The sequence below is a fragment of the Amblyraja radiata genome, chromosome 4 (assembly GCF_010909765.2).
Source record: "Amblyraja radiata isolate CabotCenter1 chromosome 4, sAmbRad1.1.pri, whole genome shotgun sequence".
NCBI lineage: Eukaryota > Metazoa > Chordata > Chondrichthyes > Rajiformes > Rajidae > Amblyraja > Amblyraja radiata.
Window position 1 is genome coordinate 12,121,971 of NC_045959.1, and position 23,701 is coordinate 12,145,671.

Here is a 23,701-nt window from a genome sequence, read left to right on the forward strand (position 1 = left end):
TTATTGTTTGCTTTTCAGAATCATCTTTGAATTCTGTCTTTAACCTGATAATATTTTTCATACTTTCCTCTTTTCCTTTTAATTTCATTTCAAGTTTACGTGCACTTCTAGGTTTTCTGTTGGTTCTTCAACTAACCAACACAAGATTTTTTGACTTATCTCACCCTCTCTGCACTTCGTCATCCAGGCGGGCTCTTGATTTGGCAGTGCCACCCTACTTCTTTGCGAAAACATGTTTATCCCTACAGAAAAAAAATTTACTAACAGAATTTTCAAACACACAAAATCATACTGGTTGCTTTGATCATACAAGGATTCACTCACCAAATTCCATTCCCATTTAGGTTCAATGGCACCTTCTCAGGAAGACGATAGATTTATACTATTTACCCTACTTTTCAAAATTTTCTATAGTCTTGTCAAACCTCATCATTGGAATCCTAGTGATGTAACTCCCCTCTCTGTCCATTCATACTTCCAAAAACAGACCTCACTCAATCCTCCAAATTCTTGCTCGAGCTCTCAATCAGGTTCCGCCCTCAAGGTTCTGTTTGTTGGTCTCAAACCCCCAAATTGTCTTTAATTGTCATATTAGCCTCCCCTCCCATTGGCCTCATAGGCAAGATCCACCATATTCTTTCCGTCCTTATTGCAATACTGTCACGCAATTCCCTGTAACAATATATAAAAATGCACGTTTTAACTTACGGAGATTTGAACTACCAAAGGAAGTTTGGAATGAGTCATCTCCTTGCTGCCACATGTAGTATTGTACAAATAGAATGTGACAGAATGCACATTTTAAAAAGTACCTATCACTCATTCAGTCTTTTTATTGAACTGTTCTGCTGGTATATCAATGCAAGGTCTGTTCAGCACACAAGACCACAATTATTTGCATTCCAAAACTGATTTAACAGTAACTTAGCTCTCTATTTAACATTTTATGCAGCAATCTATAGCCATAGCCGAAATTCTAATTTGACTTGAGTCACAAAGAATATTACCCCCCACCAAAAAAATGTCACAATCTAATTTCTCAAGCTCACTATCACTGAGCACGTTACTGTGAATGAGAATTTGACTCGTGCTTCCAAGATAAATATTAAAAACTGATTTAGCTTTAGTTTAGTTTGGTTTAGAGATACAGCGCGGAAACAGGCCCTTCATCCCACCGAGTCCGCACCGACTTGCAATCCCCGCACATTAACACCATCCTGCACACACTTGGGACAATTTACACTTATACCAAGCCAATTAACCTACAATCATGTACATCTGTGACAAAAATCCCACCACAAACTGTCAATTACAAAATGCAAGACCAATTTAGTCAAAAGAACATTAGTTGCTTTCACTCAGACCAAGTGCTCTAGAGAAAGGCTATTATCAGCTGACTTAGCAATCAACTCCCAACATTATCCATTTCAAATTTAACATGCATGTAAACTCTTTTCTAATCGAGCAATACGGTTGAAACAAAATATAAAAGTTATTTTTACATAACTCTAGCAAGACTTACATGGACAAGTCGGGAGATGGAACACCACCACTATCAGCTGGGGTCCCAAGGAGGCTCGGCGTTGAAGTCGAACTGTTCTCTGTAGAGTGCTACTCCCGGACCTTCTGTATAACTGTTATACACCCAACCAGAAATTTTGCCCTGTAAAAAGAATGACAATAATACATTAATAAATGCAGCTAGCCAAGTAAATTTAAATTGGTTCAAAACACTGCCATTATGCAGACTAGTACCTTCAAACTCCAGTTAAAAAAAAACCACACCAAAAAAAAAAATCTGGGTCAAGTGAATCATTGTCCTAACCTCCATTCATTTATTTTTGATGTGTTAATTAGCATGAGACAAACAATTGTCTGATAATTTCTCAAGACAAATAATTTGGCAAACTCAATTGACCTCAATTTCACATCAGTTTTGGAATAGAAAATTATTTCCTTCCACAAAGGTTTACCCGTCAACTAGGAAGTTAAAAGCAGGAATTGTCTACTGGTATTCATGAATCATGTTGGGGTCTGAACTGTTCAGCATACAAGTAATTTGGATGAGCAAGACATTTATGTTAAATGGAAGCACAAGTAGGTTTCATCAGAATATAAAGTTATTGCACCATTTAAATGAGGTTTAATGGACAAAACTGACATGTGGAGATCAGTGAGATCCAAGAAAAAACTGGAATATATCAAATTCATCTGAACTATCTCCTGACACCTCTCTCCCCTTTCTTGATATCTGTCAACATTACGGGACAGGCTATTGACTGACATCTACAACAAACTTACTGACTCCCAGTTATCTGGACTACACTTCCTCCCATTCTGTCTCTTGTAAATATGCTATCCCCTAATCTCAAATGCCTCTGTCTCCATCGCAACTGCACCCAAAATGAGGCTTTTTGTTCAAGGACAGAATAGTAAATAAGCCAAACTAAACACCAGAGATGTCCTCATTCTTTAGTGAACCTTGTTTTCAACCCAACTGTCTTAGAGAGATCCCTCACCCACGTCTCCACTTCGTCCCATAGTTCTGCTGTTGTTCATCCTTCCCACAGACGCAACAAGGATAGAGTTCCCTTTCACCCTCCAAAATGATCCAACCATTAGTCACATCTCCCATCCCCACCCTCCACAGAGATCATTCTCTTTGCAACTCCTTGATTCACTCATCCCTTCCCATCCAAAGCACCCCCTTCCCAGGTACTTTCCCGTGCAACCATAGGAGATGCAACACTTGTCCATATACATCCTCCATCACCTACATCTAGAGACCCCAGCAATCCATCATGGTGTGACAGAGGTTCACATGCACTTCCTCTAACCTCACGTTCCGAATCCAGTGTTGTCAATGTGTACATCGGTGAGATCAAATGTGGACTTGGCGACCATCAGCGCTCTGTCCACCAAGACGTCGGGGATCTCCCGGTTACTAACCTCTTCACTCTCCTTGCTGGATCCCTGGCTGACCTTTCAGTTTCTCCACTCCCCTACATTCCTTCCTCTGGCTACACAATTTACAACTATTCTATCCCCAAGCTTCACAATTTGCAATCCTTCCTTTGGGCTCACACCTGTTCTTTACATTTTTCCTGCCATCTTCACCCCACAATCATTCTGAAAAAAGGTCCCAACCCTAAACATCACCTATCCATGTTCTTCAGAGATGCTGCCTGACTCACCGAGTTACTCCAGCGTTTTGTGTCTTTCTTTGGAATATATTCATGGCAAGAAAGCAAATAGTCATAGAATGATACAGTGTGGTAACAGGCCCTCTGGCCCAACTTGCCCACACCGACCAACGTGTCCCAGCTACACTAGCCCACGCTAGATTCATATCCCTTAAAACCTGTCCTATCCATAGGGGTATCTGTCTGTTTCTTAAATGTTGGAATAGTCCCTGCCTCAATTTGTTCCATACACCCACCACCTTTTGTGTGAAAAATTTAGCCCTCAGATTCCTATTAAATCTTTTCCACTTCACCATAAACCTATGTCCTCGATTCACCTACTCTGTGCAAGACTCAAGAGTTCAAGAGACATTTATTATCACTGTGCATCTATCCGATCTATTCCTCTCATGATTTAATACACCTCAATAAGATCACTCCTCATCCTCATGCTCCAAGGAATAGAGTCCCAGCCAACTCAACCTCTCCCTATAACTCAGACCCCCTAGCCCTGGCAACATCCTTGAAAGTCTTCTCTGTATCCTTTTCAGCTTGACAACCTATAACATGGTTCACAGAGCTGAACATACTCTAAATGCAGCCTCACCAACGGCTTATATAACCGCAATATGACCTCCCAACTTCTATACTCAATACGCTGACTGAAGGCCAATGTGCCAAATGCTTTTTTGTCCACCCTCTCTATCTTCAAGGAACCATGCACCTACACTCCTCTAGATCCCTCGGCTCTGCACTACCCAGAGCCCGACCATTCACTGTGTAGGTCCTGCTCATGTTAGACTTCCCAGAACGCAACACCTCATATTTCTCGGTATTAAATTCCATCAACCATTCCTCAGCCCACATGGCCATTCAATCAAGATCCTGCTGCAATTTTTCACAACCATCTTCCCTATCTGCAAAAGCACCCACTTTTGTATCATCTGCAAACTTGCTAATCTTGCCGTGTATGTTCTCATCCAAATCATTGATGTAGATGACAAACAGTAATGGCCCAGCACCACACAGGCCTCCAGTCTGAGAAGCAACCTTCCATCATCACCCTCTGCTTCCTTCCATGAACCAATTTTCTATCTATTCAGCTAACTCTCCTTTGATCCCATACGATCTAACCCATCCAGAGCAGCCTATCATGCGGAACCTTGTTGAATGCTTTGCTGGTCCATATATTTAACATCTATAACTCTGCCCTCATCGACCTTTTTGGTCACAATAGACAATAGACCACAGGTGCAGGAGTAGGCCATTCGGCCCTTCGAGCCAGCACCGCCATTCAATGTGATCATGGCTGATCATCCCCAATCAGTACCCCGTTCCTGCCTTCTCCCCATATCCCCTGATTCCGCTATTTTTAAGAGCCCTATCTAGCCTTCTCTTGAAAACATCCAAAGAACCCGCCTCCACCACCCTCTGAGGCAGAGAATTCCACAGACTCACCACTCTCTGTGAGAAAAAGTGTTTCCTCGTCTCCGTTCTAAATGGCTTACTCCTTATTCTTAAACCGTGGCCCCTGGTTCTGGACTCCACCAACATCGGGAGCATGTTTCCTGCCTCTAGCGTGTCCAAACCCTTAACAATCTTATATGTTTCGATTAGATTTCCTCTCATCCTTCTAAACTCCAGAGTGTACAAGCCCAGCTGCTCCACTCTCTCAGCATTTGACAGCCCCGCCATCCCGGGTATTAACCTTGTAAACCTACGCTGCACTCCCTCAATAGCAAGAATGTCCTTCCTCAAATTAGGGGAACAAAACTGTACACAATACCCCAGGTGTGGTTTCACTGGGGTTCTGTACAACTGCAGAAGGACCTCATTGCTGCTATATTCGATTCCTCTTGTTATAAAGGCCAACATGCCATTTGCTTTCTTCACTGCCTGCTGTATCTGCATGCTTACTTTCATAGACTGATGTACAAGGACCCCAGACCCCGTTGTACTTCCCCTTTTCCCAACTTGACACCTTCACATATTCAAAAAACTCAGATTTGTGAGACACGACTTTCCCACGTACCAACCCATGCCGACTTTCCCTAAACAGCCCTTGTTCGTCTAAATGCCTCTATATCCTATCCCTCAGAATACTCTCTATTAACTTTCCAACTACAGATGTTAAGTTCAATGGCCTATAGTTGCCAGCATTTTCCCCTGCAGCCCTACTTGAATAGAGGCTCAACGTTTGCCACCCTCCAGTCTTCCGGCACCACTCCTGTATTAAAGACGACTCGCAAATTTCAACCAGGGCTTCCGCTCTGGTTTCCCAGAATGGCCTCAGATATATACGATCAGGCCCCAGAGATTTGTCTACCTTCATACACGATAGTACCTTGAACACCTCTTTGACCGTGACACTGACTGCTCTCAAGACACTCCCATTGACTGCCCCAAGTTCCTCTGTCATGTTTTACTCCTCAGTAAATATAGAGGACAAATACTAATTGAGGACCTTGCACACCTCCCGTGGTTCCATACAGCTTTGATTACTGAGGGGTCCCACTCTCTCTCTCTCTCTCTCTAGTTACCCTTCACCCACTTTTTAGATTTCTAAAATCTCTTGGGATTGCCCTTAATGCTATCTGCCAGAGCTATCTCCTGTACCTTTTTTGCCCTTCTGAGTTCCTTTTTTACTTTGCTCCTTAGTTCCCAAAACAAAATCATGTATGAAGGGACACACGATCACAGCTGCCAATGCCTATCCCATGCGTCCTTCTTATTCTTGACCAATGCCTCAAATTTCTCTCGTCAGCCAAGCTTCCTTACATTTGCCTGCCTAGCCCTTCACTCTAATGTTTAAGAACAATTGGGTTTAGGAGCCAATCCATATAAATTTCTCAAAGATGGTACACAGACAAAATAATCATAAAGGCCAATTGCATCTTACTATGGATATTAGCAGAGCCAATTTTGAAAATAGATCTATTTATTGATCAAATTTCTAGCTATTCAGGAACTCTAAACCATAATTCTCACACTCAGTTTCTAAATTTAGGCTAAAGAACTGCCATTTCCATTTTATTCTTATTTGTGACTATGGATGGAAAGAAAAACTTGGTAATGCAGACTTCTGACAAGGGCTTGTCTTACAGATCAAATCTAAAATTCAAACATGTTTTTATCTGAATTTGATTAATAAGAGTCAAGGTGACGTGTTTGGTGCAGATTAAGACAGAATGCATAGCAGAATTCCAAATTATTAATTTGGGTTGTAATGCATTCAATCTAAATGCACACCGATCACGAGTCACCTCGACTTATTGGTAACACTTTTTGCCTTAATGATGAAGGCTAAATACTCTACTTCAGAACAGCCAAGACGCCATAAACCTGGCAACACTGAGAAAATTCTGTATTGTTGAAGGTATTATTTATCACATGCAACATTAAACCCAGTTGATAGTTATAAGAGACCCAATGTTCAAAGAATAGTGCAATTTTCTCTCATCATCACCTAGTATTCAATGGGCTCTACTGAATTTTATCAGTCTGCTATAAAAATGCTGCCTTCTTATGAAAAAGTAAGGCTTCACATAGCAAACTCCAACAAATTTGCTGCAAACAGATTCTTTATTTTGCTATAAGACAATGCAGAAAGGTGACATAACAGCCACACAAAAGCATGCATTCCTAATCCCTTTGTATAAACCCTATACTCACACCCATGTGGCCAAATTGAGTTCTAACACCATCTAAAAGTTTGTAGATCACACCCAAGTGGTGGTCTGGATCATGAATAATGATGAGACAGAGTTCAGGAAAGAGAGAGAGAGAGAGTAACATGGGCTGAGGATAACAACCTCTCCCTGAATGTCAACAAGACAAAAGGAGCTAGTTATCAACTTCAGGAAGCATGGTGGCATACATGGTCTGATCTACACCAATGGGGCTGAAGTGGCAATGGTTGAGAGCTTCAAATTCCTTACCCATGATTTGTTGTGGACCAACCACAATGAAGCAACAGCCAAGAAGACACTAATGCCTCTACTTCCTCAGGAAACTGAGGAAATTTGGCACGTCTCCAATAACATACACAAACATCTATAGATGCACCATAGAAATATAGTCAGGTTGCACCACAGCTTGGTTTGGGAACAACTCTGCCCAAAACCGTAAGAAATTGCAGAGTTGGGGAAGTAGCCCAGCCCATAACAAAGACCATCCTCACCACTGACTTCATGGCCACTTCACGCTGCCTCAGTTAAACAGTCACCATAATTCAAAATTTTCCCCATCTCAGTCATTTCTTCTTTGCCCCCTTCTCCTATCGGGCAGAAGATACAAAGCTTTAAAGTGCAGACGACCAGACTCAGGAACAGCTTCATCTCCTGTTATCAGGCTTCTGAACAGTTGTTCCATTTGCTAGGGTACAGTTCAATATTCCTCTATCTCGTTGCAGATATTGAACTTTGCCTCTGGAACTGTTGTGCTATAATGCTGAGAACTATATTACGCATATCTATATCTGCACCCTTCCCTTTGTTCTACCTATTGCACTTGAGTGTGGCTTGATTGTATTTCTGAATAGTATTTATCTGATTTGGATTAGATTGAATGTAAAATAAAGCTTTTCACTGTACCTCAGTACATATGACAATAATAAATATAAACCTAATCTCTGCACCCATCTCATAGCCACCTAGCATTTTGTCAGTAAACTTGGATACATTAAACTTCAAGAGTCACTCACCCAAATCATTGATATAGATTTTAAGTAAACTGCTGTTGCCCCAGCATTGACCCCAATGCCACTCTCCTAGTGACAGCCTCTGCGTCACCATTACTGTCTGAGGCCGAATATACAACCTGCACAATATTTCCTGCCCCTTCCCATTTCATACGTCAACCTAATCTAATTCTTGATTTTCTAAGGTAGTTAAGTTATTTCCTCTCAAATTACCTTTACCCATTCATATCTTCTATGTGCAGAACTCAAGGCTTTTTGCTATAATGCCATTGAGTCTTTGGTATATACCCTCAATTTACAAAAGCATTTTTGTTATAATCAAGGGTGCACCACTCCTTAGCATAAAGTATTTTGTATACACTATACTGTTGTCAACATAGACATTACAGTTGTTATGATTTATTAACATTTTAAGCATCCTTCAAGGATATTTAAAAAAAAAAACAATTTTAATGAATCCACTTTCACTGTTATCATAACTATTAAAAACTGAGCAGAATACATTTTGTGGAGCAGCAGGACATATTATTTTTTGTGAATATTAATAACTTATTATATCATTGGCAGTATCACCAATCTTTCATGCTTTCAGAATAAAACACAGCCTGTCTTCCCTGCAAGTCCATTACAAAGGGTGTAGGACTTAATCACTGAGTTTTATAATAGTATAAAAAAACAAAATTAATATGGCAAGACTTGAAAGAATGTGAAAGGGGAATGAATGTTCTAGCCCAAACCTTAAGAAATGTGTAAAACCTAATATCTGGTCAGGGCTCTCACTTAACTTTTTTTCTCTGTTGCCAGCCGGGCAACCTTGACTGCTTTTTAGGTTGCCAAATGACAGTTTAGGTGGCCATTTAAGACAGTTTGCATGATGCGTGCGATAATGTGCTCGGACGAAGTGCGTAGTTACCAGTCGGAATTATACTCAATGAAGCATTCACATATTATGTTCAAGAAGGAACTGCAGATGCTGGAAAATCGAAGGTAGACAAAAGTGCTGGAGAAACTCAGCGGGTGCAGCAGCATCTATGGAGCGAAGGAATTAGGCAACATTTCAGGCCGAAACCCATCTGGGTTTCGGCCCGAAACGTTGCCTATTTCCTTCGCTCCATAGATGCTGCCGCATCCGCTGAGTATCTCCAGCACTTTTGTCTGCATTCACATATTATTTCTGCTTCAAATAACTCACAAACTAAACATATTCACCAATCAAGACATGATATGTACAATGACATGCAGCAAAATTATAATACAATATCTCAACTCTTTTTACGCATTGCAATTAATGCAATTTCTATTAGTTCTTTCCACTTACAAACAAAAATGTGGTTGGATTATTCAGCATATGATCAACCTGTGTCAATAAATCCTGGACCATGGTAACATATATGCTTAACCATGCACACTACAGATTGATGCAAGCATGTTTTCTGTGAAGGACCGAAAATTACCATGACGTGGCCATAGCATGGGTCGTTATTGCTATTGGTACAGAAACACTCTCGCTTCCCACATAATTTATCCACAACAAAATATACAGGTTGCAAGGAAATTTCTAAAGGCATTTTATGATAATAGCTGTTAAAACCGACTATACCCATCTGACATGTTAAACATTACACTGACAAAAGATGGCCAAAGGACATAACTGCAGCAAATGTTCTTTTGGTAATATGTTTAAAGGTGTCAAAAGAAATAATAACATTGGGAATTAAAACACATTTGATTGCATTCCGTTATCAAACATAGCCAATGTTCGCTCTGAAGACCATGAAGCACAATAGGGTCAGGGTGTGTGTGAATCAGTGCGGGGTGAATAGATGTTGAGAAGTCAATCGGTGCGGAATGGATGGATTGAGGCAGGTGAATTAGTACGTGTTGTCAGTACAGGATGAATGGGTGGGGGGGAGACGAAAATGCTGGAGAAATTAAGCAGGTGAGGCAGCATCTATGGAGCGAAGGAAATAGGCAACGTTTCGGGTCGAGATTCTTCTTCAGACTGTTCCCCCCATTCTTCTTGAATGGGGGGGGATCAGTACAGGATGGATGGGGGGGGGGGGGGGGGGATCAGCACAGGATGAATGGGGGGGGGCGGGGATCAGTACAGGATGAATAGGGGGGGGAGTCAGGACAGTGTGGATCGGAGGGTCTGTGCAGGATGAATGGGTGATCACTACAGGATGAATGAGGGGATCAGTAAAGGATGAATGGGAGATCAGTACGGGATGAATGAGGGGATCAGTACGGGATGAATGAGGGGATCAGTACAAGATGAATGGGAGATCAGTAAAAGATGAATGGGGAGATCACTGCAGGATGGATGGGGGGGATTGGTGCAGCGTAAATGGAGGGTGGGTCAGTACGGGATGAATGGGGGGATCAATGCAGTATGAATGGGGGGGTGAAGTGCAGGGTGGATGGGAAGGGGGGGGGTGGCAGGAGAATCAATGCGAGGTGGGTAGGGTGATGACTAGATTGGGGTGTGGGGTAGATGGGGAGGGGAGCACAGGGGATGTCAGTGAGGACTGAATAGAGGAGGGAATGGGGATCAGTGCGGGATTGAGAGGAGGGGTCCTAGGATAAGAGGGGTGGAAGGGGGCGTACAAGAGAGGGAGAGAGAGAGAGGGGGTGGGGGGGAAGGGGCAGAGGAGGGGGGGGGCGGAAGGTCAACGCTCCTCGGACAACATCGCCCTGCTGCCTTTGCCGTCCCTGTCCAACGCCAAAGGGGGTGGCGGTTGGGATCTCCTCGCCACCGCCTCCCCTCCTCCGCCAGCCGACAGAAAGGTGTGGGGCCGAGCGGTGCAGCTCAAAGATCCTATAGCTATATCTTTGGCGCAACTGTTTCAGACGGCGGAAGGAGACCTCTCTCTCCCTCCCTCCCTCCTCCTGGCCTCGGCGTGCGAGAGGGGTTGTTTTGAAAGCGTCTTTGGCGGATTTGCAAGCAGCGGCCGTTATAAGGGCGATAGCGGCCGCTGCTAGCAAATCCACCAACGGCGCTTTCAAAACAACCCCTCTCGCACGCCGAGGCCGGGAGGAGGGAGGCCTCCTTCCGCCGGGCTGCTTTGCGGGGCGTGTCATTCGTTCCAACCCTTCGTCACCAAGCACCTAGCATCTTTGCCCCGCACAGCCGCCGCCGACACGAAACGTCACGTTCCTATTCTCCAGAGATGCTGCCTGACCCGCGGAGTTACTCCAGTTTTTTGTGTCTATCGGTATAAACCAGTATCTGCTTGCCAAGCCGGGCAAAATGACTCGGCGTTTAGGTTGCCCAGCCGGGCGCTTTGAGTGGTTAATTTCGAGCCCTGCTGGTTAATGAGACAGCAAATGCATATACTACGGGAGAAAACTTTCCTAAGCAGTGAAAACAGAATCAGCATGGAAGGTGGATATTCTCCTAAACATAAACAAGTGCTTAATGCAAAAGAGTGCCCTTTTAAAAGATGCCTTCACGTACTTTCATCTCAAGAGACAAGAAGACAATTTAAGGGTTTGAGGCAGCCCTCCAAAAAAAAAAAAATGTCTCCTCCTTACAAACAATGCTTAGGGTAAAGGGGCTGTCCCACTGCGGCGACATAATCTGCGAGTTTAGAAGAGTTTGCCCTTGACTAAAACTCGCAGCAATGTCGACACTTGGTCCTATGAGATCACAGGAACTCTCCTTCATGCTAGAGGGAAGTTCCCGCATACTCGCGGCCTCAGCCAGGTCGCGAAAAAATCTTCAGCATGTTGAAACATTTTCTTTTTAACTCGTAGTGCAGTGGTGTGGGGTCGCTACTTAGTTACAGGCAGTTGAGGGCAGCCGTAGGCAATCTCCTTCGCTGACCTGGCATTTTAATTGGTTAATTGGAGTTTTCAGGACCAAGGAAAACCGATCGGTAGGTTAAATGCCCACTAAACTTTATCAAACGTTGTCTGACTTCTTAAAAGTGTCTCCACTCCTTCTCCCCCATCCCCCCCTCCGCGCTCTCTAAAGGACTTGCTGTAAACTGTGCAGCCGTCTTTTACCTTCTTCTTCATCGCGGGTGTGAATTTCAGACAGCGCTCCCCCGCTTTCCCTGGCCCCCACCTTTGCGATGTGTTTGTGTGTGTGCGGTCGATCGATCCAGCTCGCGGTTTCAACGCGGACGGTCGATCCAGCGTGAGGTTTTCCAGACGAGTGCCCTCGTGCTTGAAGGTCGAAGACACTCTTCTTAACTCGCGGATTAGGTCGCCGCAGTGGGACAGCCGCTTAACTGTAAGCGTAAGTCTTTTGGAGAATTGGGGCTCAAAGGGACTTCCACTTAGGGGGCATAATATTCTAACAACAACACTAGTTGACAGCACTGCTCCTTCAAACTTGTATTATTTTGTTTCTCACCCTCCTCAAACTGTATTGTACAAAGAATAACCTTGATGATAAAGCCTCGTTTATCAATCTCAAATTACAAGAGCTGGATCCATCTGGGAAGGATTTTTGCCCTCAACACTTCGAGTCATGGAGTGATAGTGTGGAAACAGGCCCTTCAGCCCAACTTGCCAACATGTCCCACCTGCCCGCATTTGGTCCAGATCCTTCCAAACCTGTCCAATCCATGTTCCTGTCTAACTGTTTCTTAAATGATAGGGATAGTCCCCGTCTCAACGTCCTCTTCTGGCAGCTTGTTCCATATACGAACTCTCTTTTATGTGAAGAAATTACCCCTCAGATTCCTATTAAATCTTTTCCCCATCACTTTAAACCCATGTCCTCTGGTCCTCGATTCACCTATTCTGGGCTAGAGACTCCGTGCATCTACCTGACTACTGCTCTCATGATCTTATACACCTCTATAAGATCTCCCCTCATCCTCCTGCACTCGAGTCCCAGCCTACTCAACTTCCCCCTAAAGCTCAGACCCTCTAGTCCAGGCAACATCTTCGTACATCTTCTCTGTCCCCTTTCTACTTTATTCTAACAACCAAGGAGCAGGCGTTATTGCTATGTTCAGGACTTGCTTCTTGTTATGCCTAATGAGATATGCCATTTCAGAGTTAAGGGTACAAAATCGAAATGGCTAAGTAAGTGCATGTCAGTGAAGCTTGGGACGACAAACCCCATGCAACAGTGAATGCTGCCTGGACCATATATAATCAGTATATATAAATGACTCCAGCTGTCACAAATTGCTCAGATCTGTTAAAATCTGAGTAAAGATCACAAGAGGAATAAGTCACCAACACACATCACCACCAAAACAGCTCACTGTGAAAAAGCCTTAGAAACCATTTCCAAAATTGAGCTAGTGATAGCCATTTTAAAGACAACAATCCTACAACATGAAATGTGGTCATATGACAGAAAATACTTTGCGTTTATCAATGAAGGATTGTTTAGATTTCCAGTGGCATCTACTTTAAGGCTCATGAAAAGTTATTTGAAAAATCCTCACCATCCATACTGCAAATTGCAAAGCTAAGATTCAAAACAAGCAAACTCCATTAATATGTAGGAAGGAACTGCAGATGCTGGTTTCAACCGAAGATAGGCACATAAAACTGGAGTTACTCAGCAGGACAGGCAGCATCTCTGGAGAGAAGGAATGGTTGACGTTTCGGGTCGAACCCTTTCTTCAGACTGGTTAGGAATAAGGGAAACAAGAGATATAGATGATGATGTGAAGCAATAAAGAACAGTGAATGAAAAATGCAAAAAAGCAACAATGATAAAGGAAACAGGCCATTGCTAGCTGTTTGTTGGGCGAAAACAAGAATCTAGTGAGACTTGGGTGGGGGAGGGATAGAGAGAAAGGGAATGCCAGGGCTACCTGAAGTTAGAGATATCAATATTCATACCACTAGGCTGTCAGCTGCCCAAGCAAAATATGCTATGCTGTTCCTCCAATTTGCGTTTAGCCTCACTCTGACAATGGAGGAGACCTAGGACAGAAAGGTCTGTGTGGGAATGAGAATTAAAGTGTTTAGCAACCGGGAGATTAGGTAGGTTCAGGCGGACTGAGTGAAGGTTTTCAGCAAAAGGGTCACCCAGTTTACGTTTGGTCTCGCCGATGTACAAACCCCCATTTGTGTAAGAAAGAACTGCAGATGCTGGTTTAAATCAAAGGTAGACACAAAATGCTGGAGTAACTCAGCGGGACAGGCAGCATCTCTGGAGAGAAGGAATGGGTAATGCTTCGGGTTGAGACCCTTCCTCAGACAGATGTCAGGGAAGTGGGTAGGACAAAAATGAACAGCTCTACCTCTCACATCATGCACCATCATCTCAACAGGAAAACCACCATGGAGAACACTTTTCCAAAGTACTCAAATAATGACATCTTAATTTTAACTGTAACTAGACCAAGTGCAGGCCCGTCTGCTCCCCCAACGCAATATTCCACCACTCACCCGTTCCCCCAATGCAATACTGCACCACTCATGCAAAGCCCCAAACTGCGCAGGCGCGGCTCATTTCCCTCATCCCCCAGCACTCCCTCCTCCTCTTCAATCCCAAGAGAGGGAGGGGAAGGGGTAGAGGGGGAAGAGGGGGGGGTAGAGGGTGGGGGTGGGTAGAGAGGGCGGGGGGTAAATTGGGCGCTGGAGGTGTGTAGAGAGGGAGAGGGTGATTAATATGTGAAAATTTCTGTGCTAGTGCGCGTGGCGTTTTGATGGTAGAAAGACACAGACGACAGACATACATACAAGATGAGACTTTTACTCGTATAGAGATTATTAGACATTTATCATTTCAGAGGTGACACAGGTGATCAATAAGGGTATGGCGGTGGATGTGTTTGCACGTATTTTAGTAAGACATTTTATAAAGTCCCCCATTGTACACTGATCCAAAAGATTAAGATGCATGGGATAAACAGAGAATTGATCATATGGATTCAGAACAGGCTTGCTGATCGAAGACCGGGGGTTATGGTGGAAGAACAATATTCAGGCTGGAGGTCTGTGATTAGTGGATTTCCACAGGGATAGGTGCTGGTTAACAAATCATGAAGGGAACATAAAGAGGAAGGCTTTCTGTTAGCTGAAAACTGGCAGGGTCTATAGTACCAAAAATGAATTGCATTGGAATGAAATTGATTTGATTAGCTTCCAGAAAGAGCATTAGTAGCACAAGTAGAAACTAAAGTTGACAGAGTATATGCACGAGTCCACAGGTGACTTTTCTCAAGAAGAGTCCAGCACTAGAAACAGCATGAGAGCAGGAAGGCTAATTTTGAGGTGATGAACTGGGATCTATTGCAGTAACAAAACACTTAGAAGAATGACAGAAATGCAGATTACTTTGACGTGGCAAAGATTAGGATAAACATGCGTCTTTTTGTACTTGTAAAAAGATGTTAGCATCAGAATTAATCAGAAGAATTTCACATTTAATTCTAATTGCACAACTTTTCAACTTGCATTGCACAAGTGCAAGATTCAGCCAATACACAAATGACTATACATATTCATCAGATGAAATACTGTGGGAATATCAGTAAGAAAGCAAGGAAAAATCAACTCCTAAAAAGATTCCTGTTTATTCTTAACTAAATGCATATTAAAATGACCTAACAGTTAGTTTGAATGCATGTTAGTTGGCGCACTAGAAACTTGGAAGTGTTAAATGTGCAATATTCTATAATTCAAAGGACACTTGTGTGGCAATAAGATTTGGTATCACATGGCATGGAAGCAGTTCTGTGCAATCATCGTACCAATTCCTTCAAATCAACACTAATCCTATTTTATTCCCCCAATTCTATCACTCACTTACACACCAGGGGCAATTTATAATATCTAATGTATCAACTGCACGAGCTGAGATATGTGGAGGAAATATATGGATATATGGAAACATATGAGATATATGGAGGAACAGGAAGTGTTAAATTCTGCCAGAGCTCAGAGTGAATCCAGGTTATTGGAACAGTGGGACAATAGCTCTACTATCTGGCCACTGTGCTGGCCAATTGTGGAAAGTACAAAATCATGCTAAAATATTTAACACGTACTGCCCAATGACAGTACTAGTATTAGACTACTTTCGGAATAACAAGTTACATTTAACTCGTAGCAAGATTTTGAAAGGATAAATTGATAAAACGGAACCATATACACACATGGGAAAATGAATTAGGTCATCCTATAACAAAAGATTTGTGGGACGAAAGTTTACAACATATACATCAATGTTCGTTAAATGCCAGACATGCTTTAATATAATTTAAAGTCTTACATAGATTACACTACTCTAAAATAAAACTAAATAGAATCTTCCCACAAATCTCTCCTATTTGTGATAAATGTCTACATCTAGATACTAATTTAACACATACGTTTGCAAATTGTATAAAAATTAAACATTTCTGGACTGATATTTTTGAAATAATTTCAGGTTATTAATACAAAACTGGATCCAAACTCAAAATTAATAATACTTGGAATATCAGAGCAAAGTTTAACACTCACAACAAGCCAAAGAAATTTCCTCGACTACAGTATAATAACCGGGAAAAAATTAATATTAAAATTTTGGAAAGGCCCTACAACCCCCACAATTAAAATGTGGATTGTGGAAATGTCGGAGACCCTATATCTAGAAAGAATTAGACTTGTCTTAATGGACAAACAAGAACTTTTTGATAAAATATGGGCTCCATTCATTAATTATCTGACGGGATAGATTGGCCCAGCACGAAAACCCAACTGAAACTTGAACTCAGGATTAGATGAAAAGTCATACTTTATAATCTATGAACCTATCTCCAATGACGTATTATAAGTAATCCATTCCACCTTTTTTGTTTTTTTGATATTTGTAACTCTTTATTCTCTCTTTCTCTCTTTTTCTATATTAAAAAAAAACACTAGAAGTAGAAGTAATCGGCAATTGAAAATTTTAATAATGTATGACTGATGTATATGAAAAGTTTTTTTACTATAATATGAACTATACTTTATAATATGTCTACTTCTAATAAAAATATTATTAAAATTTTTTTTTTTTAAATTGTAAATTATAATGAATCCCCTCATAAAAGATATTACAATTTAGTATCCATGTACATCTCCATTGCAGGGAAGGGAACATTAACTAAAATAAGCCCAATGTTTAGGTTTCTTTAATCCATATGTAAACTGGACTTCAGTTATACTGCCTGTTTGGAATTCAGGTTGAATAGTACTTTAAACTGCTAATTACACTATGCTGTCATGATGCAACACACCCAATTTGCTCAAGAGTAAAGTCTATTTGACGAGCCTCAATTCATTTCAGCTGCTATTTTTCTGTGCTGTCACTGGCACAGCTCATCCACTGACTTCTCCTCCCTTATATGGCACATGCATTTGAAATTGTTTCCTGTTAACATCAATTCAAAGTAGTGCATACTAATAGTCCATTTCAACCAAAAGCATCTTCAATCATTTGTTTGCACGAAGACATTTAGTCTCATGTCTAAATTCAATGAGATCATGGCTGATTGCCCTTTGCCCAGCTTCAGGTTACAAAATGCAATCACTTTCCGATTTAGAAATCATTGACCAGACATCAATTGCTGCAAATTTCTATCCTCTGTGTATAGATATCCTCTGTGTATCCGATAGTCCTGGTTCTCTTTCTTTATCCTATGCTTCCTGGTTCTTACCAGGGATTTTCTCTCAATTCCCTTTAGTACTTACTTATTACAATTAATTCCCCAACTTTCCAAGTCTTCAAACTCTAACCCTGGAAATCCTGTCTTCATTCTACCATTTTTTAAAAAAACATTTCACTTCAAGAATATTACTCAAAATGTTCTAGGTTTGGGACTTCATTCCCCTTGTACTCTAGTCTTCTCAAAGGGAGCCAGCACTGTGTATACCTGTCAAGTGCCTAACCACTGCCTGACATAACTGACCTTATGTTTGGTTTGGATCAAGCTCAAAAAAAAAAAAAATGTTACGTCCTTGGGTTACTAAGGACGTAGCTTTTTATAAATACATTTTAAAAATCATTGCCTCTGGATGGAATTACATTAGTCTGGGAGTAGTTTGTGTATCCAAGATAAGGGTTCTGCAGACTTATGAGCTGGAATTGGAAGTTATTAATTGGGTGCAGTTTATATATTATGCAATACATTCAGTAAAGTCCACATAAAACTGTCAAATCGGTAGAACATCAAACTGAAACAGCAGTGCTCTCAACGGTCTCGTCTGTAACCAGCTCCCAATGTGACCCAGTGACATGCATCAGGTCTGGATATTGAAAGAAATAAAGTTCTCCGTGATTAGTTGGGTTTAATTTTCGCTCCCCAATAGATCACGATGCCACAACAGTTAGTGGGTTCACCACCGACTATTATTTCAGACTAAGAATAACATTGTTAGATCACTCTTAATTCTGTATTTTCACCATTTAGAACATTTGCAATTATATTCTCCATGGTCCAAAGTAGGTGACTTCATATTTTGCTTATTTAAATGAATACGCTACATCTATTAGTAGAGCCAGATTTTTGCCATAAATGCCATGTGCCTTTTCATGCCTTTTTTGATGGTGTCACCAGGACAATGCCTTTTGCACGATCGAGTGCCTAAATCGGCCTTATTTTGCCGTTTAGCTAAAAGGTCATGCTCTTTTTAGTTATACTGTGATTACAACGACGTTTTCTATGTTAACACATTAATATTAATGTTATTATTAACGTGTTAACATAGTATAACTTACAAGTCCCTTCCCACCTAACCCACCTAGGAGAGGGGGTGGGTTAGGTGGGAAGGGACGAATTGGCCAGGGAGTTACGGAGGGTAGCAGACTGGGGAGGAGATGAGCAGATGTGGCCAGTGGCGGGATCCCGTTGGAGGTGGCAAAAATGTCGGAGGATTATTTGTTGTATGTGACGGCTGGTAGGGTGAGGACAAGGGGGACTCTGCCCTTGTTAGGAGTGGGGGGGGGGGGATGGGGAGTGAGAGCAGAGTTACGGGGTACAGAAAAGATCCTGGTGAGAGCCTCATCTATAGTAGACGAGGGGAACCCCCATTCCCTGAAGAATGAGAACATCTCCAATGCCCTGGTGTGAAACACCTCATCCTGGGTGCAGATGCAGCGTAGATGGAGGAATTGGGAGTAGGGAATGGAGTCCTGACAGGAAGCAGGGTGGGAAGAAGTGTAGTCCAGATAGCCATGGGAGTCAGTGGGTTTATAGTGGATGTCGGTCAGTAGTCTATCACCTGCGATGGGGATAGTGAGGTCTGGAAATGTCGGAAATGGTCCACGTGTATTTTAGTGCTGGATGGAAGTTAGTGGTGAAATGGATGAAGTCAGTGAGTTGTGTGTGGGTGCAGGAGGTAGCACCAATGCAGTCATCGATGTAGCGGAGGTAGAGTTTGGGGATAGGGCCCTGGTATGCCTCGAACAAAGATTGTTCGACATACCCTACAAAGAGGCAGGCATAGCTAGGGCCCATGTGCGTGCCCATAGCTACGTCTTGTATTAGGAAGAAATGGGAGTCGTCAAATGAAAAGTTGTTAAGGGCGAGGAAAGTATCAGTAGACAGGGATTGGTTGGTTCTGCGTTCGAGGAAGAAACGGAGGGCTTTAAGACCGTCCTGGTGGGGGATGGAGGTGTAGAGTGACTGGACGTCCATGGTGAAGATGAGGGAATGGGTGCCTAGAAAACAGAAGTCATGGAGTAGACGAAGAGCATGTGAGGTGTCTTGAACATAGGTAGGGAGGGATTTAACAATGGGGGATAGGATGGAGTCGAGGTATATGGAAATAAGTTTGGTAGGACATGAACAGGCAGAAATAATGCATCTGCCAGGACAGTCAGGTTTGTGGATTTTGGGTAGAAGTAAAATCGGGCCGTGCGGGGCTGGGGAACAGTGAGGTTGGAGGCTTGGGAGGGCAGGGATGACGTCAGTGATAGTGCTAGATAGTGGCCTAGAGCTCATCTGTGGGGTCAAGGTCCAAGGATAAGTAGGTGTCGAGTTGGCGCGTGACCTCAGCCGTGTAGAGATCAGTGCACCACACTACCACGGCACCTCCCTTGTCGGCAGGTTTGATCGCCCAGTTTGGGTTGCTGCAGTGTGAGTGGAGGGCTGTACGTTCAGGAGGGGAGGTTAGAGTGAGAAAATGGAGTGGAAAAGTTGAGGTGGTTGACGTCCCACTGGAAGTTTAAAATAAAAAGGTCCAAAGCCCGTAGATGGCCATGAGGGGGGAGTCCAAGAGGAGGGGGTCCGTTGGACATGGGAGAAGGGTCATCACTGGGGGGGGGGGGGGGGGGGGGGGGGCGAGGGCTCCTTCCTCAGAACGCTTTGATGCGGAGGCGACGGAAAAAGAGCTCCACGTTGTGTCAAACGTGGAACTCATTGAGGTGGGGATGGATGGGAGCAAAGTTGAGGCCTCTGCTCATGACAGACCATTCGGTATCAGAGAGGGGGAGGTCAGGGGGGTGGAGATGGTGAACACACGGCAAGGATGGGGGTTGGGGCCGGAGGAAGGCAGGTGAGTGGACTGAGGCCAAGGTGATGTCTGGTGGGGGGGTGGTCGGGGAGGAAGGGGGTATGAGGACTATAATGTGTGTGTGTGTGGGGAAGCTGGGGTCATATGGTTTGAGGGGGAAGGGGAAGACCAAGTGGAACAACCACTGAGGTTCCCTGTGTTAGGGGGACGAGCACTAGAACCCAGACACGGCAGTCAGACCCCGTGATGTCAGAGTCTGCAGCGTGGAAACTTCTGGCCCGGTGCTGAGCCTAGGACTCGGGTTAGGCGACCTGCTGGAGAGCGGTGGAGTGGCGAGGGTCGGTGGAGTCGATGGTGGAGGCCCGCGGGGAGTGGAGTCCGGGTCCATGGGCAAAGCGTAGGAGGTCCCGGTCAGCGGATGGCCGGTGAGGCGCCGAGGTTTGACAGCGCAGGTGAGGCGGAGAGGTTCGGCCTTGTCTCTTAATGCTCCCACCAGTTCTTATTTGACATTAAGTCATTACAAAATGTAGACATGCAGGGCTCGATTCCATATGATTCAACTCATTACAAATATGATGAATAGTTGCAGGCAGCATTGGCAACATCCTGCTCAATTGAGTGTGTATCAATTTATCCCCACTCCAAGTTCTGACCTATCAATGCAACATGAACAAAACTGAAACCATACTTTCTTTCTGCTTGTAATATTCATCTTAATTGTCACCCACTGATTTAACATTTGTACAATCGCCAAGAGCAAACAAAAAAAGGCCACCTTCCTGGATGATGATTGGAATAATTAGTTGAGGTGTGAGCTGTGGTAGGGTAAACAATGTGCAACGTTTAGAATGTAGTAACTTCTGCACCATCAAACTAAAACAAAATACACGAAGTTACCTGAAACATTTACGAAAGCTCTGAGTAACTTGACTCGTTGACAATATTAAAAATGATCTTTGGTTGCTTAGCTGGCCCGGCACTGACTGTGCACCCTGCATCCCCGGCTCCGCTCCGCCTGTCCCGCTTCACTATTATTACCACAGGCGCAGCAGGCGCTATTGTCCACACGCAACAATGCCCAACAATCTGACCCGTGCTGGCCCCAACCGGAACATTTTCACCACCGACTATTATTTCAGGCTAAGAATAACAGGCGCACACTTTCCAATCATATCGCACCGGCGCGCCTTTTTCAAATCCAGAAACGGATGGGCGGGGAGTAATTCAAACAACATACACAATTAAACTATTACAATTCATTGGAACAAAAAGCTGTTTTTATATAAATTATTATCGGTGTGTTTATGTGTTTCCATCTAAAGGTTTAACGAGATTTAGGAAAGTTTGTTTAGAACGATAATATTGGGAACTAAAAAAGTTGACGGGTCAGGGTGAAAATTATGTTTGCCTTTCCTCCCAAAAAGAGATCTGGCTTCAAGTGTGGGAACATTTCTCATCAAACAATTGGAACAGGAAAAACCATCAATCAAAAAACATTAAAACACGGCTCACAAAAAGTTTCCAACGTTCCCGTTATTTCGAAACCATGTCCCAGCTTGCATTTTATTGTTATTTTCCTTTCGGGGAAGGGGTGGATTATATGAATGGATACAAGGCTCTGGAGGACGCCAAGCCAGCTCCCGGATCGAAGCGGCCGCCTCCAACTAGCGATTCACAGGGACAGGTGTTGCGGCAACTCGCCCCAGACAAGAGGGCGGGCGGGCGGCCATCACTGCGCCACTTGTCATTGTAACGTAGTTGAGGACAGTGGCAGCCCTGCTTAGCGGCAACTACAGCCAATAGATATATGTACAGGGCGGGGGGAGGGGTGGGGGTTAGACAGGGGTCCTCTCACGGTCAGTACTATCAAGCCCCGGTGCGCTAATTGTGACAGAAACGAGGAACGAAATGGAGGCCAGCAATTCCCCTTCCCCTCCCCGTGGTATTCATTCTAACACAGGCAGGCTATCCTTCAGAATGACACGTCGTGCCGACAAGAGGCCAATTACGCGGCCATGTGGGAATGTTTTACTTATTTTTTAAAACAATTAGCCCACTTTTAAATTAAAAAGTACAATTCCGGTGGTGGCGGCGGCGCTCTGGGTGAAAGTGAGACTTCCAACGTTGGGGTCTGGCTGACGCGTTTGGACTGACAGCCCGTGGGCGAACCAGGGGCGGGCGGGCGCTGCGATCCGGGCCGGGGAGGCGGGCGGGCGGGCGCTGCGATCCGGGCCGGGCCGGGGAGGCGGGCGGGCGGGCGCTGCGATCCGGGCCGGGCCGGGGAGGCGGGCGGGCGGGCGCCGCCGCTATTCCCAAGCGAGCCGGAGCTTCATCGTCAGGCACCCAAGGCCGAGCCGAGCGGCTGCTCACTGAGTCCCGGGCTCCTTCCTTCCACCATGTCCTCGTCTCCCGGCGTAACAGTACCCGCCCCCCCCCCAACATCCAGCCCCGCTCCGTGATCCAGACAGAACCCGATCTAAACACGACGCAGCTCTTTGTCGATAGCGACACCATTATGAATGGAGAGTTTACACATATCGGAAACATGGCATCTTTGGCGTTCAGAGACTGAGAGAGAAAAAAACACCACAATGTACTTACGCGAGATAACGGCCCAAAAGATTTGATAAAGCGTTTTCTCTTTTTAGGCGAAATTTTCAAAGAGTAATAGGGGGACACTCAAGAGAAAGACGACGACCGCTCTTTGCCATAAAAGCTTGTCCCGGCTGAAGAGAGGAAGGAGCGACGCATGCAATCTCTCATCGACAACGGACAGCGTGTAAAAGGAGCAGCCGCCCGCCCAGCACACGCTTTTAAAGCCTCGGTCTAGTACCCGGATGCTGATGCCACCTCCTCCACACCAAGGTCCTGGTTACCACAACAACCGCCTGCCCGCCGGCCGGCCTGTGCTGGTGCCTGTCGGGCCAGCAGCGGGTTAATCTTGCAACAGAGCCCCCACTCAAGGGCTGCCTGCCACTTCTTCTTCTATGTAGTTTTTTTTGGCGGTTGGCAAACAACTTTTTAGTGCATTACCGCCACCAACTGGTATGGAGTGTGGATCAAATAACATTATAACTTATATATATATATATATATATATATACAATTTCTTCACCTCTTCACCTCTGCCTATCCTTAGCCCCACGTCCCCATCCTTTTCATCTGTGCATTAATCGCCTCATATTGTGTTTTGAATTGAATTCTGTCTTTACTTTGTGTACTAGTCATGTCTCTACTATTTATTTCATTCCCCTTACATGTTTTTCCTCTACCTGCTAAATTTTGTAAGGTGTCCTTGAGACTCTTGAAAGGCGCCCATAAATAAAATGTATTATTATTATTATTATATACTAATAACCTATATCTTTCCAAACAAATTGGTTACCCTGAGAAAAAGCATTAGGATTTGATAGCACTT

General features: G+C 43.8%; 1 protein-coding gene across 2 annotated transcripts in view; it reads right to left on the reverse strand.

Moving 5' to 3' along the window:
* The window catches only part of azin1 (antizyme inhibitor 1), a 62,490-nt gene extending 39,361 nt beyond the window's left edge, over window positions 1-23,129 (reverse strand). The window contains exons 1-3 of one of the 2 annotated variants that reach the window (XM_033018983.1): window positions 22,885-23,071; window positions 1,523-1,663; window positions 165-242 (exon numbers count right to left, since the gene is read on the reverse strand). The gene's annotated coding sequence lies outside the window, so the exon portion shown is untranslated. Of the gene's footprint in view, window positions 1-164; window positions 243-1,522; window positions 1,664-22,884 lie in introns of both variants that reach the window. The other variant, XM_033018982.1, reaches the window with a different exon arrangement.
* Between the last annotated feature and the right edge of the window lie 572 nt (window positions 23,130-23,701).